This window comes from Anolis sagrei, chromosome 4, assembly GCF_037176765.1.
Source record: "Anolis sagrei isolate rAnoSag1 chromosome 4, rAnoSag1.mat, whole genome shotgun sequence".
NCBI lineage: Eukaryota > Metazoa > Chordata > Lepidosauria > Squamata > Dactyloidae > Anolis > Anolis sagrei.
Window position 1 is genome coordinate 184,048,194 of NC_090024.1, and position 19,681 is coordinate 184,067,874.

General features: G+C 43.9%; 1 pseudogene; it reads left to right on the forward strand.

Moving 5' to 3' along the window:
• The first annotated feature begins 662 nt into the window (after window positions 1-662).
• Window positions 663-1,554, forward strand: LOC132772670 (allograft inflammatory factor 1-like pseudogene; annotated as a pseudogene).
• Window positions 1,555-19,681: the final 18,127 nt, after the last annotated feature.

Consider the following 19,681-nt stretch of genomic DNA (forward strand, 5'->3'; position numbering starts at 1 on the left):
TGACAGTAAAAGGAACAGTATTGTTAAATATTACAGAAAGCAGAGGCCACTAGCTGTACCCACCACGTGTTGCTGTGGCGAATCTTCCCTCCCCCTTTCTCTCCTTCTCTCTTTCTCACTCTCTTTCCTTTCCTTTTTTTTCTCTCCTTCCGTCTGTCTCTTCCCTTCCTTCCTCTTTCTGCCCTCTCTTCCTTCTCTACCTATTCTTGGACTGCAACTCCCAGCAGTTCTCCTGATCAATCTATCTATCTACCTACCTACCTATCTATCTCTATCTAATCTATCTATCTGGAGGATTACAGGGAGTTGCAGTCCAGGAATAGGAAATTGAAAATATGCAGGGATTGGGATGCTTTTAAAGAAATCCAAGGAGAAGAAAGCTTGCATCTTGGAAGCAGTGCATTTGGATCATCCTCCTCTTCTAAAGAGCCTGGTCTAGGGGATGCTGGTCCAGAAGAGAGTGTGGATATGCTATTGTGTGTTTTGTTTGCTGGGGGAGTCATTTTTGTGCATGCACTGTATTGTCTTTTTGCTTTTTTGGCTTTTAAAGTCCCTTCTGCTGTGTTTTTCAGTGTTTTTGTGAGTAATGGTCACTCATTGGCCTGATAGGTGTATTGTGTCCAAATTTGGTGTCAATTTGTCCAGTGGTTTTTGAGTTATGTTAATGCCACAAACTAACACTACATTTTTATTTATATAGATTTGGAATATAGTAACAACAATTTGAGGGGGAAAGAGTGGTGTAGAGAAACAGCCAAGGAAGGAGGGCAGCGAGGCGGGTGCTTTGCTTATGAATGGCACCATTGAGAGCCAGAGCCGGAGGACAGTGTGCACAACCCTAGACAACCCCAAGAAGAAGAAGGAAGAGAAGGAGAAGGAGGAAAACTGGGAGGAAAGGAAGGAAGCACTTCTGGGGGCAACCACCTGCCCGTGATGCTCAACCGCGCACACCAAGGAGGGAAAGCCTTTGGTTAGCTCAAAGCTACACAAGGAGAACGGCTGGAAGAAATCAACAAGGAATTACTCTGCGACCCCAAGTTTAGCAATGAAGAGGATTTGGAGAAAAAGCTGGCCGTTTTTAAAGAGAAATACATGGAGTTCGACTTGAACAACCAAGGTGAAATTGACCTGATGTTGGTGAAACAGATGATGGAGGAGCTGGGCTGCCCGAAGACCCACCTGAAGCTGAAGAAGAAGATGGCTTAGATCACCAGAGAGGTCAGACACACCATTGCCTACATCGACTTCATCAAACTCATACTGGGAAAATGCTCCGCCATCCCGAAGCTGGTCATGATGTATGAAGACAAGGCCGGCGAAGGCACTGCCCTGAAGGCCCCCGGCCCCCTCCAAAGAGGGACATTTCTACCCTGCCGTGAAGCCCTTTCCTTTGGGAGGAAGACCTCCATTTGACCCCAGACCCTTTTAGGAAGCCTGCCCTCCCTTAGTAACTCTCTGCTTTAGCAAAGGAAGAAGGATCGAGAAGGGAAATTCCTGGGACCCCGGCCGGAGGGACCTCTTAGAAGTAGCCGTTTTAAATATATGCAGATATATATATATATATAAACATATATTATACACATATCTATCTATCCCGGCTGTGGAACACCCTCCCTGTTGACATCAGGCAGGCGCCCTCCCTTATGTCCTTCCGGAAGAGCCTGAAGACATGGCTATTCGAGAAGGCATTTAACTAAATGCTACAGCAACTGGAAACGACAACTGGAACGGAATGTAGACTACGAGATTGGTTTGATCCTATGATAAGACGAAGCGGATTTTTAGTGTAATTAGATGATAGTGTATTATTGTTATGTTGTTTATAGTGCCATGGTAGTTTATTGTATGATATGTTTGTTTATGTTGTACACCGCCACGAGTCGCCCTAGGGCTGAGAGCGGCGGTTAGTAAATGAAGCAAATAAATAAATAAATAAATAAATAAATAAATATTTAAGCACTGTCTGTATAGCCGGCCATGTCTCTGGAATGGGCCTGGGTTCTCTTTGCAAACAAAATGTCATCCTTTTGTAAATCATTAATGACTTTAAATAATTATAATCTATATCTTCTAAATCTATATCTAGGATGGTTTTAAATGGGGTATTTTAATATATGATAAATTACTTTTTAATGTTTATATATTGTATTTGAATTTGTGTCCCGGCATTGAATGTTTGCCGTATATATGCTGTGCTCCGCCCTGAGTCCTCTTCGGGGTGAGAAGGGCGGAATAGAAATGTTTTAAATAAATAAATAAATAAATAAAAATACTAACATAATCTCTGTAAATTCCAAATAATATATTTAAAGGTCACCATCCTTCATTTTCTGTTTATTTGCTGTAGATGATTGGGAAGTGATTTCAAAATATTGTAATGTTCTGTGTCACTACTCCAATGCTCTTCCGTTGTTACCTCATTTAATTCTAAAATATATTTAAGGATTTCTTATTGAAATTATCATTGTTTAAAGTATTTTAGAAAGTCATATACATTTTCATTTACATCTGCTTTAGGAGAAAATGCTTTTCAACAGTTACAGTATGGCTCTGGAAATTGACGGGAGGTTATAATATCACAGCTTGAGCCGGTCAATACTGTGTAGTAGGGATTCTGCAAATACCTTAGGCAGAACTGAAGTTCAAACCTTGAGAAAATAGTGGATGATTAAAATGGGTGAGTGCCCAGCCAATTCAATTTTGTTCTGTGTAGGCATTGTCAGGCTGCAGTTCTATATCAGTTTTCTTAGGAGTGAGACCCACAGAGAAGAAGAATTTATTTCTGAGTTAAAAAATATACAGAATTGTCCTGAAGTTTATTTCCCCTATTATTTATTTTTATTTATTTATTTATTTGCTTCATTTGTTAACCGCCGCTCTCAGCCCTAGGGCGACTCGTGGCGGTGTACAACATAAACAAACATATCATACAATAAACTACCATGGCACTATAAACAACATAACAATAATACACTAACATCTAATTACACTAAAAAATCCGCTTCGTCTTATCATAGGATCTTTACCAATCTCGTAGTCTACATTCCGTTCCCGTTGTCGTTTCCAGTTGCTGTAGCATTTAGTTAAATGCCTTCTCGAATAGCCATGTCTTCAGGCTCTTCCGGAAGGACATAAGGGAGGGCGCCTGCCTGATGTCAACAGGGAGGGTGTTCCACAGCCGGGGGGCCACCACCGAGAAGGCCCTATCCCTCGTCCCCGCCAGACGTGCCTGTGAGGCAGGCGGGATCGAGAGAAGGACCTCCCCAAACGATCTCAAGGTCCTCGTGGGCTCATAGGCCGAGATGCGGTCCGAAAGGTATTTTGGGCCGGAACCGTTTAGGGCTATTATAGGTGGAGTTCTGAATAGTTTCACATTCGACTTACCATTTTATGACTTGCCTTACATCCAAGCTTGCATATTTTGGGAAAGTCCAGAAATTTTTTTGGATTTTGTGTGTGTGTGTGTGTGTGTGTGTGTGTGTCAGGAAGGACTTGACAAACTGCAAGTCGCTTCTGGTGTGAGAGAATTGGCCCTCTGCAAGGACGTTGCCCAGGGGATGCCCAGATGTTTCACCATACTGTGGGAGGCTTCTCTCATGTCCTTGCATGGGAAGCTGGAGCTGATATATGGGAGCTCACCCCACTCCCCAATTCGAACCTCAGACCTTTTGGTCAGCAGTCCTACAGGCACAAGGGTTTAACCCATTGTGCCACTGTGGGCTCCTAAATTATTGTATGTATTTGAGACTTCAAGTTACCTCTTATTTTATGGTGACCCTGTGGATTTCATAAAGCTTTCTTAGGTAAGAAATACTGAAGTGTGGTTTTGCTAGTTCCTTCTTTGGAAAAATAACCTACAGTAAGGCTTCTTAAACCTTTTCCACTCGTGATCTTCTTTCTATCTGATAATTTTTTACGTGAACCTTGGTATATAGGTATTTAAGTTGGCTTAAAAAGCAAACATTTACTGATAAATCGCTTGCTACACAGGTCTTGCTACACAGGCTGATTTTCCCTTTTGTGGAGTACAGCGGAAGCATTTTCATTAGAGCCCATTGTAAACATTGCATGTTGTTGATAACAGATTTGAATAAACTGGTGGGGTTCAGGAATCTTTTACTGTTGCCAAATTTTTCGTGACTCCAACATTTAGCTAAGGGGACCTCATATGGGGTCAGGGCCCACAGTTTAAGAAGCGGTGATCTACAGAACCTGGTATTCATTGGCCATCTCCCATCCAAGTACGAACCGGAATGGACCTTTCTAAGCTTTCAAGAAGGAGCCCCCGGTGGCGCAGTGGATTAAAGCACTGAGCCGCTGAGCTTGTTGATCGAAAGGTCGCAGGTTCGATTCCGGGGAGCGGCGTGAGCTTCCGCTGTCAGCCCTAGCTTCTGCCAACCTAGCAGTTCGAAAACATGCAAATGTGAGTAGATCAATAGGTACCGCTCCAGCGGGAAGGTAACGGCGCTCCATGCAGTCATGCCGGCCACATGACCTTGGAGGTGTCTACGGACAACGCTGGCTCTTCGGCTTAGAAATGGAGATGAGCACCACACCCCAGAGTCAGACATGACTGGACTTAGTGTCAGGGGACTACCTTTACCTTTACCTTAAGCTTTCAAGAACATATGCCTTTAAGCCTATTTCACACATTTCCTACTTGCTTGCATGCTTTTATTTTGCCTAAGAGCTTTCTGTAGGTCTCAAAGAATGGTGCTTTTAGTTGCTATCTCATTCTCCTCCTATAGTACAGTGTATTATAAATTCATCACATGAATTCAACACAATCCCCGAAGAGACAGGCATAGGCCTTCCACACAGCCATATAACCCAGAATATCAAGGCAGAAAATCCCACAATATCTGCTTTGAACTGGGTTATCATAGAGCCCTTCCACACAGCCCTATATCCCAGAATCTCAAGGCAGAAAATCCCACAATATTTGCTGTGAACTGGGTTATCTGAGTCCACACTCAGATAATGTGGGATTTCCTGCCTTGATATGCTGGGTTATATGGCTGTGCAGAAGGGCCCATAGAAGGACCAGCATTCCGTTCTCCTGCTGATCAGCCATATTTTTCAGAGAAGTTCTAAAACCAGACAGGTATGAAATAACACATTCTCACTCAAGTTCTCTAGCAGCTACCAGCAAGAGAGCTATTGCTTCATATACTGGTGATTATTATATACAATTTGTTGTTTATTCATTCAGTCATTTCCAACTCTTCATGACCTTTTGGGCCAGTCCACGCCAAAGCTCCCTGTCGGCCAGTAGCCACCCCCAGCTCTTTTAAGGTCAAGCCAGTCATTTCAAGGATAACATCGCTTTCTTTTTCCTTCCATTTTCCCCATCATTCTCTTCTCCAAGCTTTCCTGTCTTCTCATTGTGTGGCCAAAGTATTTCAACTTTGCCTCTAATATCCTTCCTTTCAGTGAATGGTTGGGCATTATTTCCTGGAGTATGGATTGGTTGGATCTTCTTGCGGTCCAAGGCACTCTCAGAATTTTCCTCCAAAACCACAGTTCAAAAGCGTATATGTTCCTTCGCTCAGCCTTCCTTATGGTCCAGCTCTCACATTCATAGGTTACCACGGGGAATACTATTGCTTTAATGATGTGGATCTTCATTGCCAGTGTGATGTCTCTAGTCTTCACTATTTTATCAAGATTGGTCATTGCTCTCCTCAGCAGAAGTAAACATCTTCTGATTTCCTGGCTACAGTCTGCCTCTGCAGTAATCTTCATGCCTAGAAATACAAAATACATATGATTACTACTTTATAAGTAGTAGCCATTGATTGTCCCAATTCCTACTTAGCCACTCCTAGCAACTTCTCCCATGTGTTCTTTATATAGCACATTCATTAAACATCTTCTCATGGGTCAGTCCAATTTGACATAGGATTTTTCGATGATGTTCAAGATGGAATAAAGCCCCATGTCAGCTTTATGTATGCCAACAGATGTAATAAAACAAGTGGAAGCCAATAGCATGTGGTAGTTTGGGATAAGAAACAGGGGCAGAGGTTGAATCTTCGTTCACTCATGAGAATCCACTGGGTATTTATTTATTGTGTCAGAAGTGAATTGAGGATACAGTTATAATGTATTTAAAACGCAACTTGGTATTATACTAAATGTCCTTTGACCAGAAGCTGGCCACTTGGAGTGCCTCTGGTGTCACTGGAAGAAGGTCCTCCATTGTGGGCTCAAACTAAATTGTGGTAAGTTGTTTGTGGTTTGCTCTTCTCCACACTCATATGTTGTGGACTCCATTTTGTAGCCCCATTTCTTAAGATTGGCTCTGCATCTTATGGTGCCAAAGCACAGTCTGTTCAGTGACTTCCAAGTCACTCAGGCTTCTGTGTGCCCGGGGGGGGGGGGGGGGGGGGAGTCTCTCATCCAGTATCAGTCATGGACTGAGGTTCTGGATTTTAGTCTGCCACTTTTGGACTCTCGTTTGCTGATAGCCTGACTTCCAGCATCCAGCTATCCACTGGGTGTGACCTTCATGAATGACACTCAGTCTCAGAGAAAGGCAATGGCAAACATTTTCTGAACAAATCTTGCTTAGAAGGCACTGTGGTAGGTTCACTTTAGGGTTGCAGTCAATCAGCAATGACAAGAAGACAAACAGAAAAAGTGATGAAACAAAAGGGTCAGCATGTCTTAGAATATTGGAAACAAGGGACGTTGGAAGATACAGTCTACTTTTCATAACATTAACACTTCTATTCAGATTGTTCCTTAGCTGTAAGAGTAGTGTGCCTCCACTGAATATAGGAGAAAAGTAAATGGACAATGGCATATTTGGCTGCAGAGGATGCAGTTTTGCAAAACCCAAATAATAATACTAGCTGTCAACTTATATGCCAGTGTAGATCATTTCAGCTGGTAAGAAATGACCCATTGAAACTGGGGCCCTTCCACACAGCCCTATATCCCAGAATATCAAGGCAGAAAATCCCACATTATCAGAAAATACCATATTATATTGTGCTATTTTCTGCCTTGATATTCTGGGATATAGAGCTGTGTAGAAGGGCCCTGGGAAAGGGGAATATGACCCTAGGGCCACCCATAGCCATCGAGCTGTTAATTTGATATCCTTCAGATTTTCAAGCCACATGTTTTCATTCATAAAGGGGGAAGAGGAATGTATTGCCTCTCTTGGAAGCCTCCAAAGTGACATCAAAGGAGCTTGCAAAGCCTCCTGGTACTATTTAACATCTTTTAAAATGTGAATTAAACAAACATAGATGGAGTTCCATCTATTTCTTTTTGGTCTGGGTGGACACTTTGCTAATTTATGTAGACCTTGAAGTGTTGGGAGAAGAAAATTGATACCCAGCCCTGCTGCAGTTGCCTGTGTGTATGCTTCTAGTAATGCCTTCATATAGCTGTAGTTGGGAGTACTATATAATGTGTACAAGTCTCTGTGAAGTGCAGATTCTCTTTGTAAAGATATTAATAGGATTCTTGTTTCCTACCTCTGGACAATTGTTCAAGGTTGGGTCATTCCTATTTAATTCTGGTTTTTTTTATTTGAGCTAAATACAGATTTTCTAGGTATCCCCCTGCTCCTGCTTCAATAATCTTCTACAAGTAGAAAACCCAGCACAGAATGAAGACTTTATTATGGTTGGATGCACAACACAAGTAAACAGGTCTACGGGAAATTCCCAAGCCTGTTTCTCAGCCAGAAACAGCCATTTCTGAAATGGTACAACAATGGTAATAGGAAAAGGCTGGCTGTTATCACCTTCATTTCCATTGTGGGAGAGATGCTGGTGAGAGGGGCCAACACAAGGGGGTGTTCTGGTGGTTCCCGGTGGCAGAGGCGGGCTCTCTTGCTCTGAATTGTTATGTCTCATAGTCAGCTGAGTTGATGATGTGATAGCAGGAAAAGAAAAAAAAGGTGGGAGGAGAAGAAATTAAGATGCGGGGAAAGATGAACTAATAAAATAATTCATGTACCTTGGGAGCTCTGACTAAGCATAATCTCAAGAGCAGCTGTTACTACAAGTCAGGTGTACTTATTTATTTTTATTTGTTCAATTTAAACCCTGCATTTCTCTCAGGGAGGGACCCAAGGCAGGTAACAAAATATTAAGACCAATGTTTAGCTAAAGAAGTATTTCACAAAAGTGAGAAAACAATTGAAAAATATTCTCCAGTTAGATCTGTACAATATATGTTTCACTTGTGCTCCAGACATTTCCCAGACTGCTTTGTCAGCTGTGTGCTAAAGAGCCAACCTTGGTATGCTCAAAAGACAGCTGTTTATTAAAGAGACACTAAAGCAGGGATAGGCAAACTTTCTAACTTGAGGGCTGCATGCTAGCACTCCCTGCTAAGAGGACTGGCTGCCTGATGATGGAAGGAAGGAAGGAAGGACGAAAGGGAGGAAGGGAATGATGGAAGGAGAAAGAGAGAGAGAGGAAAGGATGGAGAAAAGAAGGAAGGAGGGAAAGACAAAAGGGAAGAAAGGATGAACAGTGAAAGGAAAGGATGGAGGGAAAGAAGGGATGGAGAAGGAAGGAAGGAAGGAAGGAAGGAAGGAAGGAAGGAAGGAAGGAAGGAAGGGATGATGGAAAGAAGAGAAGGATAAATGTGCCGTCGCGCCTGGGGCTATTACTCTCAACAAAGGAGGGATGGACGTGACATCTTTCCCCCAGGGGATTGCTTCTTGCCCTCCTTTAGGAAACTGGAACTCCCAAGAACCCAAAACGATGTAAATAACTCAAAACAAGTTTTATTTGTCACAAAGTCATTTCTTCAATGCAATAAACTGAGTTCAAGGGTTTAGAAGCTGAGAAGCCTCACCAGGTTTCCTCTTCCTCAATGGCTGGCGATGCCGGAGCAAAATCGCAGCCCCAGTTCAAATGGCCTATTTTGAAGATGCAGGATCTTCCTCTAATGCCAAAAGAACTGGCTTGAAGGCGCCTGGGTCTCCTCAGTAGTCGTCCAGGATGATCTGAACATACAGCATGAGTCCCAGGGGTAAAACCTTAGAATTGATGCTAAGAAGTAACTTTACAGGGTCCCATAAAGATGAAGTCTGTTACTCACGTCCATGTTGCAGAAACTCTCTTAGTAGAATGAAAAGAAAGAGGAAGTTCTCCCCTCTTGCAGGAAGAGGTGGAGCCAAACAGTGCTGATTGACAGCTACAAGTAACCAATGCATACAAATATACAAACACATGGCAAAAAAGGGCAGGATTAAACATGATACAACAGTTTACATCTTACAATTAACAGTTTTATACATAGGTGGCGCCACTCGCGCCGTCACACTCCCGGCCTAGATTTTCGGACTTTCGAAAATCTAAACAAAAATGAAGTTAAACACCTTTAACTTTTATAACTCTAAGACTGTAGGTCTTGAGAAAATAACACAACCATATCGCTAGTAGGCCTGTCAAATAAGGAAACCCTTTCATTTGAAACGACCTTAACTTGGGCCTTGCGCACTCTATTGTCAGAGCTAGGATATACTTTAGACACAATACCCTTGGCCCATTGATGTCTAGGAGCATCCTTTTGTTTAAGTAACACCAAATCTCCAACCTTCACATTGACAGTTTCATGTTGCCAAATCTTTCTTTTCTGTAGTAAACTCAAGTATTCTGACTTCCAACGCTTCCAAAATTGGTTAGCCAGGGATTGGACGCGTTTCCATTGGGCTTTATATGACCCCTCTGCAACAGGCAACATGATATCATTCCAACCCAGAACCTTTTGAGTCAAAATTAAAGCTGGAGTTAACAACTGTGGATTGTCTGGGTCACTGGTAAGCGGGGCGAGTGGTCTGTTGTTAATAATGGCTGAAATTTCAGCCATGAATGTGACAAGCATTTCGTGTGTGAGATGCTTGTGCTCTGTTAGGATGGAGCTGAGTATCCTCCTGCAAATACCTATCATCCTCTCCCAGGCACCGCCCATGTGGGATGCGTGAGGGACATTGAACATCCAAACTATTTGCTCTTGGTTTGCGAAATCATGGATGGTTTCATCCCTTTCAAATAGGGCCAAACAATTGAGCTCTTTGGTAGCGCCTATGAAGTTGGTACCACGGTCAGATCTGATGGTCTTAACGGGGCCTCTGAAAGTAAAACAGTCTGTAGTTACGTTCCATAACAAACCTAGACTGGTTTGAGCGTTCAAGTCTTGAAACAACTTTGATGCATCCTTTTCCACCAAGTCTTCTGGTGGGAAGGCCTGAAGTATCTCTGGACTATTTGAATTTATCTTGTGAAGACGGATGTTGGCCTTGCTCAGCATTTCTTGAATTTCTTTAACTGTCTTTGAAGCTTGTTGCGCAGAATCAAAGGACGCAAGAAGATCATCGACGTAAAAGTTCTGGTTGACAATCACTGATGTTGATTGGCTAAACAAATGGCCAAATTTGTCTGCAGTCTTTTTTAAACAATAATTGGCAACTGCCGGAGACGGAGTGTTACCAAACACGTGAACCTTCATCTGGTATTCGGTCACGTCAGAGAGGGATTCAGTATCTCTAAACCATAAAAACTTCAAGAACTTTCGATGTTCTGGGCAAACTAAAAATGCATAAAACATTTTGTGTATGTCGGCTATTACTGCATACTTCTTTTCTCTGAACCTTAAAAGAACTCCAAGCAGGCTGTTAAGCAAGTCGGGGCCTTTAAGAAGAACATGGTTTAAAGCTTTGCCTTGACATTCAGCACTAGCATCAAAAACAATGCGGACTTTGTCGGGTTTCTGAGGATGTGTCACTTTGTGGTACGGCAGGAACCACTGCTCTTCTCCCTCCGCACATGCACTGGCTGGCTCAGCGTAGTTATTGCTGAAGAGGTCTTCCACAAACTGGGTGATCTGGGTTTTCACCTTGGGATCCTTTAACATCCTTCTTTTTAAGGACAGAAGACGATGAAGGGCAACATCTCTGTTGTTGGGTAGAGACGGTCTTTTTGGCTTGAAAGGTAGAGGCGCAATCCAATTACCTTGAGGTTCTTGAGTGACTTGGTTGTTCATCATCTCAAGGAACTTCTGTTCATCTTTAGAGAAGGCTGTTTGCTCATCTCTCTCTGTGACTTCGAAGATGGAAGAGTAATCAGGCATTACTCCCTGGCAACAAACCGAAATGTGGCTGGCACATCCTTGCATCAGTGAAGGCCTTTTTGTGACAGGCTGGAACATCTTGTTCAGGCAAACCGGACCTAACACCGTCCATCCTAAAGGCAACTGCTGAGCTATGGGGGATCCCTTAGGACCTTCAATCTGGTTGCTAACACGGAACAGCATGGGACAGTCTGCGCCGATAAGCATGACGATGTCTGTTTCCAAGTCTAAAGCTGGAATTAGATCTTGGATGCCTTTGAGATGAGGATGGGCTTGTACCACCTCCTTTGTGGCTATTTGTTCTTTGTTTCTGGGGATCAGGCTGCATTCTATAAGGTCAGGAAGTTCATAACTGGCCTTTTGTCCAAAAGGCGAAATTTTGAACTTTGTCGCAACTCTGCCATACATTTTATTCTTTCCTGAACAAGTGGATATGGTGTACTCCACTGTCTTGCTGTGAAGGTCGAACATGTCGAAGAACTCTGGGGTTGCAAGAGAAGCATCACTTTGGGCGTCCAAGGCGACGTAGACCTTTTTTCTGTTCCACGGCTGCTTGTCTGGATACACCTCTGCCAGGCAGATTGGGTGGCAAATCCTGGGCTTGTTGCTATTTTGGCATAGCTTGGTGCAGGCAACAGCAGGAGCCTTGAGAGCTACCTGAGGTTCTGCAGGCCTTTGATCATCTTTAGTTTCTTCTTTGACAGAAGACTTTGATTTTGCTTTGAATTGAGTAGAGTCGAAGTTGTGCATTGCAGAGCAATGCTTAAGGCTATTACAGTGTTGACATTTCACCTTCTCCTTGCAGTCTTTGGAGAAGTGAATAATGGAGCCGCAACATCTATAGCACACCTTGGCCTTTTGGACTATTTGGAGCCGTTCTTTGTAGGGCTTCTTCGCGAACTCTCTACATTCAGCTAGGCTGTGTGGCCGTTGATGAATGGGACAGGTGATGCTGTTGTTGCTGACTGGTTGAGCAGAAGCTGGAGGAGTAGTGTCCGTCATCTTGACACTCAAATTCCTTTTAAGTTCTTTGCCCTGCACTTTGTCTTCTTTGGAGGTCTTTTCAGGCTTTAGGCCTTGGTACAAAGCAGGAAGACCTGTTTGAGGGTCATTCCTCTCACGAGCTGCTTTGGTAACAAAATCCACTAAAAAGTTGAAGGGCGGGTATATATTTGCATTTGCCTCCTTGTATTTGAACACCTCTTTCCCCCAAGCTTCTCGAAGGGGAAAGGGGAGTTTGCAGAGAATGGGACTTTGCGACGAGTGCTGGTCCAGACATGCCAATCCTGGCAGCTCTGGATTTCCTTTGGCTGAAGATAGCTCTAACAAAAGATCACTGAAGTCCCAAAGCTGTTTACAATCTTTCATTTTTAGCGACGGGAATTTGTTGAGTCGATCCATGAGAGATGCCTCTATTTCGGTGCTCGCACCATAGCGCTGGTCCAAACGATACCACGCTGTGGACAATGCTCTTTGAGGGTCTGCCACATGAGCAGCATAAAGTCTCTTTATTTGCTCGGCTGAGCTGGGTCCAAGCCACGCCATAAGAAGGGACAATTCTTCGTCAGCTTCTAGCTTGAAATCTCGGATGGCCCTCTTGAAGGTAATTTTCCACAGAAGGTAGTCTTCTGGCCGGTCAGTGAATTTCTGGACCCCTTTGTCTCTGATGTCTCTTCTTGGATTCCGCAGGAGGGATCCCAATTGTGAATCCGGTGTGTAGGGGTACATCTGAGGAGTCTGCTGTGGTGTGACAAAGTCAATGTTCTTTGGTTGAACACGTCTCGTCACAATGGTAGGAGATGCTGGGTTCAGAAGATTGCTGGCAGGCAGGACCTCTGAAGCTTTCGTCCTGCTAGGGACAGCTGGCTTGGCATGTAGGGATGGATGTGGTGGTTCACTCCTGGCCATGCCCTGCCAATCTGAGGGAACATCTGGATCCTGCTGAAAGATGTCATTCTTTGATTCCCACGCAGACAGGTGGTATTTTTGAGGCTTAATTGCAGGGATGGACTCTGACAGAGACGATGGCACCCTCCCGGCCGTGCTTTGTTGAACTTTGGGGAAACTGGCTGGCTTTGAAGAAGCAAACACTGGAACAGGTGAGTGATCTTCAGGATGGTCAAAGGAGACATGACTCTGCACTACAGGTGGTTCCAGTTGCAGGTGTGCTGAAACCTTTGCAATAGACTCTTGTGTTGGCAGGAGGCTAAGGTTTTCTTGAGTTAGCTCCTGTGATAGAGCTTTGGCTAAAACGTTGGCCCTGGCTATCTTTTGAGCTGTGTCCCTTTTTGCTTGGAGTAGATCTAGGTCCCGCTGTAGCGTATCCTGCTTGGCCTTTGCCACTGCAAACTCAATTTCTCTCTGGGCCTTAGCCTGTGCTAACTCAGCTTCCTTTTGGGCTTTAGCCTGTGCTAACTCAGCTTCCTGTTGGGCTCTCGTCTGTGCCAAAAGCAGTTCCTGCTGGGCCTTAGCCTGTTGAAGGAGGAGCTCCTCCTCATCAAAGGCCAGGCCTTGCTTAGCCATCTCCGCAGACGCCTCTGCTTCCAAAACCTCCTTCCTAATTTCTAAACGAATAGCCTCTCTGCTATAATAGGCTGCTTTGGAAGATGTACTAATAAATGAATGTGCAGATTGGGACGAACTGCTATGCCTAGATGAATGTTTGGATTTAATGCTGGCAGCCTTAGAGGAACGCTTAAGCAGACTGGATCTAAGGCTTACACATGGGGAGCCTTGAACCCTTTCCTCTGCACCTTTGGATAAAGAACTAGGCTCTGGTTCAAATAGAACCGCGCTGTAGCGCCTCCTCTCTTCCTGTAGGGTAAAAGAAATTTCTTTAGCTCTATCCAAAGACTCTGGGGTATTAATTTTGTTCAGTACATAAATTATTTCCTCTGCAATAGCACTTCCATCATGGAAGGCCTTCAAAAATTCTTGTTTAAGAACTTCTTTTTCCTTTGGGCAAAGAGAAGCCTTAATTGACTCATATAAAGTGGGTAAGTTTCGCCAAGCCCTTTTAAACCTTTGTGTAAGTTGGCTTTCCTGCTGCAAAAAACTGAACATGGCCTTCTCTGTGGGATGCCTTTCTCTGACAGGGTGGGGGGATTTGACTCTAACTTGTGGGACCTCAAAGTTTTGACTTGCCATAATGCAAAATTCAAAGGAAACTTAACCCACACTTTAAACAGTACAAATGCAATACAATTTAAGCATACAATGAAAAAAGCACACAAAAGGCAATGCGATTCTTGAAAAGACAATTACAATAGTTGCTTTCTTTAAAAGGTAAACCTTGCTTTGTTTAGCCTATTGAAGGCTCTCAGGAACTGTTGCTGGGCCGACCTCAAGTGAAGGCTGGCTCCTCCCACCCCTCAACCCTGGAGGGCTGAAGGCTGGCTCTGCAAAAAAGGCGGGAAGTGCAGAAGGCTGGAGACTTTGCAAAGGCTTGCTTGCTTCTGGCTGGATGTTGCAATTACTGTAGAAGCCTTGCTTCTGAAAAAGGGCGGGAATCTTTAGAAGAAACAGTAGCTTGCAGACGATGGCTGAAGAAACCCTGCAAAAGTATCAATCCTGCAGAGAGCTGGAGGCTGTGCAGAAATAACAGTAGCTTTGCAGGTTTGTTTGCTGCAGCTGCAAAGGCAGGTTGTTACAATTCACCCACTTCTGTAGAAGCTTGCAAGGAGCTGCAGAGGCTGGTGTAAAAGCTGGTTGCTTTGCAATTGCTGTGACTTGCTTGAGAAGCAAAAAAGGCGGGAACCCCAGGGAAATGTATCCACTTTGCAAAGCTGGGCTTCCCCTCTGAAGACAAAGGCAGGCTTCCTTTTGATTCTATTTTTTCTTTAGAAAACTATAAGCTTGGCAAAAATAAGACCCTTTGGCTCCTTCTTTTCCCTTTTGCACTTCTGGAAAAGAAGGCTCTTCTTAGCAGTGTGCCGTCGCGCCTGGGGCTATTACTCTCAACAAAGGAGGGATGGACGTGACATCTTTCCCCCAGGGGATTGCTTCTTGCCCTCCTTTAGGAAACTGGAACTCCCAAGAACCCAAAACGATGTAAATAACTCAAAACAAGTTTTATTTGTCACAAAGTCATTTCTTCAATGCAATAAACTGAGTTCAAGGGTTTAGAAGCTGAGAAGCCTCACCAGGTTTCCTCTTCCTCAATGGCTGGCGATGTCGGAGCAAAATCGCAGCCCCAGTTCAAATGGCCTATTTTGAAGATGCAGGATCTTCCTCTAATGCCAAAAGAACTGGCTTGAAGGCGCCTGGGTCTCCTCAGTAGTCGTCCAGGATGATCTGAACATACAGCATGAGTCCCAGGGGTAAAACCTTAGAATTGATGCTAAGAAGTAACTTTACAGGGTCCCATAAAGATGAAGTCTGTTACTCACGTCCATGTTGCAGAAACTCTCTTAGTAGAATGGAAAGAAAGAGGAAGTTCTCCCCTCTTGCAGGAAGAGGTGGAGCCAAACAGTGCTGATTGACAGCTACAAGTAACCAATGCATACAAATATACAAACACATGGCAAAAAGGGCAGGATTAAACATGATACAACAGTTTACATCTTACAATTAACAGTTTTATACATAGGTGGCGCCACTCGCGCCGTCACAATAAAGGAAAGAATTGTTGTTCATTCGTTCAGTCGTTTCCGACTCTTCGTGACCTCATGGAACAGCCCACGCCAGAGCTCCCTGTTGGCCACCACCCCCTGCTCCTTCAAGGTCAATCCAGTCACTTCAAGGATGCCATCTATTCATCTTGCCCTTGGTCAGCTCCTCTTCCTTTTTCTTCCATTTTCCTCAGCATAATTGTCTCCTCTAAGCTTTCCTTTCTTCTCATTTTGTGGCCACAGTACTTCATCTTTGCCTCTATTATCCTTCCCTCCAATGAGCAGTCGGGCTTTGTTTCCTGAAGTATGGACTGGTTGGATCTTTTCGTGGTCCAAGGCACTCTCACAACTTTCCTCCAACACCACAGTTCAAAAGCATCTATCTTCCTTCGCTTAGCCTTCCCTATGGTCCAGCTCTCACATCCGTAGGTGACTGTGGGGAATACCATTGCTTTAACTATGCAGATCTTCATTGCCAGTGTGATGTCTCTACTCTTCACTATTTTATCGAGATTGGACATTGCTCTCCTCCCAAGAAGTAAGCGTCTCCTGATTTTCTGGCTGCAGTCTGCATCTACAGTAATCTTTGCACCTAGAAATACAAAGTCTGTCACCTCCACATTTTCTCCCTCTTTTTCTCAGTTATCAATTATTCTTGTTGCCAAAATCTTGGGTTTTTTAATGTTTAGCTGCAACCCAGCTTTTGGGCTTTCTTCTTTCACCTTCATTAGAAGGCTCCTCAGCTCCTCCTCGCTTTCGGCCATTAAAGTGGTATCATATCTAAGGTTGTTAATGTTTTTTCCAGCAATGTTTTACCCCAGCCTTGCATTCCTCAAGCCCCACACATTCTGCATACAAGCTGAATAGGTTGGGTGAGAGTAAACAACCTTGCCGTACACCTTTCCCAATCTTGAACCAGTCTGTTGTTCCATGGTCAGTTCTTACTGTTGCTACTTGGTCCTTATACAGATTCCTCAGGAGAGAGACAAGGTGGCTTGGTATGCCCATACCACCAAGAACTTGCCACAATTTATTATGATCCACACAGTCAAAGGCTTTAGAATAGTCAATACAACAGAAATAGATGTTTTTCTGAAACTCCCTGCCTTTCTCCATTATCCAGTGGATGTTGGCAATTTTGTCTCTCGTTCCTCTACCTTTTCTAAACCCAGCTTGAACATCTGGCAACTCTCGCTCCATGTATTGCTGGAGTCAGGCCCATAGCCAGGATTTTGATTCGGGGGGGGGGGGGGGGGCTGAGTCTGAGTTAAAGAGGGTCTACCCTAGGAAACCTTTTGTATTGTTACCCCAATACCCCCATGCATATGAGATATATTGAGCATGGTGATCAGATCATGATATGAATAAACATAACAGTTTATAATGTACCAGTAAGGCCTTTTCGCAGACCACCATGAGAATTTCGGGGGGGGGGGGGCTGAAGCCCCCAAAGGTTCCCCCCCCCCCCCCCCGGCTACATGCCTGGCTCGAGTCTTCCTTGCAGGATCTTGAGCATTACCTTACTGGCATGAGAAATAAGGGCCACTACGGAAGTTTGAGCAGTCTTTAGAGAGAGAGAAAGAAAGAAAGAAAGACAAAAGGAAAATAAGGAAGGAGAGAGGGGGAGAGGGGGAGGGAAGGGTGGAAGGCAAGGATTGAAGGAGAAAAAAGAAAGGAAGAGAGGGGAGGGGAGGGGAAAAGCAGGAAGGAAAGAGAGAAGGAAGGAAAGACAAAAGGGAAGGAAGGCAAGACGAATGGGTGGAAGAGAAGGAGAAATGAAAGAGAGAAGGAAGGCTGAAAGGGTGTAAGAGAAGGAGAAAGGAAAGATGGAAGGAAAGAAGGATAAGATGGTAGGAGAGAGGAGGGCCTGGGAAAAGAGTCCAAGGCCCTGGGTTTGTCCATGCTTGCATTGCAGTGGTTCTCAACCTGGGGTCCCCAGATGTTTTTGGCCTACAACTCCCAGAAATCTCAGCTAGTTTACCAGCTGTTAGGATTTCTGGGAGTTGAAGGCCATAAACATCTGGGTTGAGAACCACTGTGAGGATTCTTGGGAGGCATATCAATCACTCACGCCATATGTGCCTTCTTGTATGCAAAGACTTCTACAGGAATGCCAGCCATACCAACTGAAATGTGTCCCCAATCCCTCTGGAATCATGAGAGACCATTAGCCATTAGGATTTTAGTATTGAGCATTCTTTGTCAATAAAACTGTAAATTAGGTCTGGATTTTAGTCAGAACTTCAAAGGGGGCACCCAAAGTGCTGAACTCTGTTGCCAAGATAAAGATGGCACCTTAGATAACTGCTTTCATGTTCAAACTAAAAGGGGTGGGTGAATTAATTGACACAGATGTTACCAAACCATTCTCAAAGGTGGTTTTTCATCATTAGTTCACACTTCAACAGGAAATGAGCCAACCAAAATGAAGAACCAGATGTAATAACCAACCATCATCCTCTGCCTACACTGTTGAGACATGGGGATGTTGACCGTGATTGACCAGGTGCCTAAGAGGTCATAGACTTCCCCAGATGCAGTGACCTCAACATACCAGGAGCTAGACTTTCTGTCATGCATACTCATCCTTGACCCAATTGTGCAATATATGCAGTTATTATAATGCTGAGTACTTTTAGTGAGGAAAATCATTCTGATCATACTTCGTTAGAAATGGAGTGGTCCACATCCAGGTATTAACATTTGGAAGTCTCAAAGGAAGAAGTGGGCTACGCCTATGCTAAATTTTATTTTAGGAACTCATCTGTAAAATGTTTGGCTTTATATGATTCTGAAATATGAAATGTGCATGAATTGGCAACCTGGAACTCATCCAGATAGAAATAACAAAATGAATCAATGACCAAAATAGATTATGAATTTCTCATTTAAAAAAAAAATAAAGTAAAGAAATGAAACTGCCTTTGCCTGTAACTAGATGAAAAGTACAAGAAAACCAGCAGTGACAATACCTTCAGGGAAAATATTAAAATGATGTCTTAAGGAAGAGGGAGCCAGCTTGATTTTTGCTGCCCTGGAGACTAGCACTCAGAGCAATAGGTACAAATTACAAGAAATGAGATTCCACCAGAACATTATGAAGGACATCCTAACTGTGAGAGCTGTTCAACAGAGGAATCTTTGCCTCAGAGTGAGGTGGAGGCTCCTTCTTTAGAGGCTTTTAAACAGAGGCTGGATCACCATCTGTTGGGAGTGCTTTGATTGTGCTTTTCCTGCATGGCAGGGGTTGTACTGGATGACATTTGTGGTCTCTTCCAACTCTTATGATCCTATCAAAAGTGCTGGGCTTTGAGATAGGTAGACTTAACTCCTATCAGCCACAGTTTGGAGCCCCCAGATGCGCAATAGGTTAAATCCATGTGCTGGCAGGGCTGCTGACTGAAAGGTCAGTGGTTCAAAACCGGGAAGTGGGGTGAGCTCCTGTCTGTCAGCTCCAGCTTCTCATGCAGGGACATGAGAGAAGCCTCCTACAGGATGGTCAAATTTCTGGGCATCCCCTGGGCAACATCTTTGCTGACAGCCAATTGTCTCCCACGAGAAGTGACTTGCAGTTTATCAAGTTGCTCCTGACACACACACAAAAAGCCACGGTTTGCATAGTCAGTGGTGAGGAATGACAGAAATCACAGAACAGTGGCCTCTGTAAAGCTTGATTTTACCACCCTTTACTGCATTCCTCGTGATAATACATGTGGACTGCCATTAAATACAGGAGTAATGTAGGGCATGTCCAGTTTACAATAGTGCCAGGTAATACCAGTCCTCTTAATACTGAAAGCATGCATGGACCTATACCTGTTTAAAAGAGTAGATGCTATAGAAAGAAATGTTTCTAAGGCTTTTCTTGAGGTTTATGAATATTTGGTAGGGGTGGCAGTGGGTGGGGAGAGATATCCAGTGAAGATAACATTTCCCCATTCTTGCAATGATTGAATACTTGGGCATCT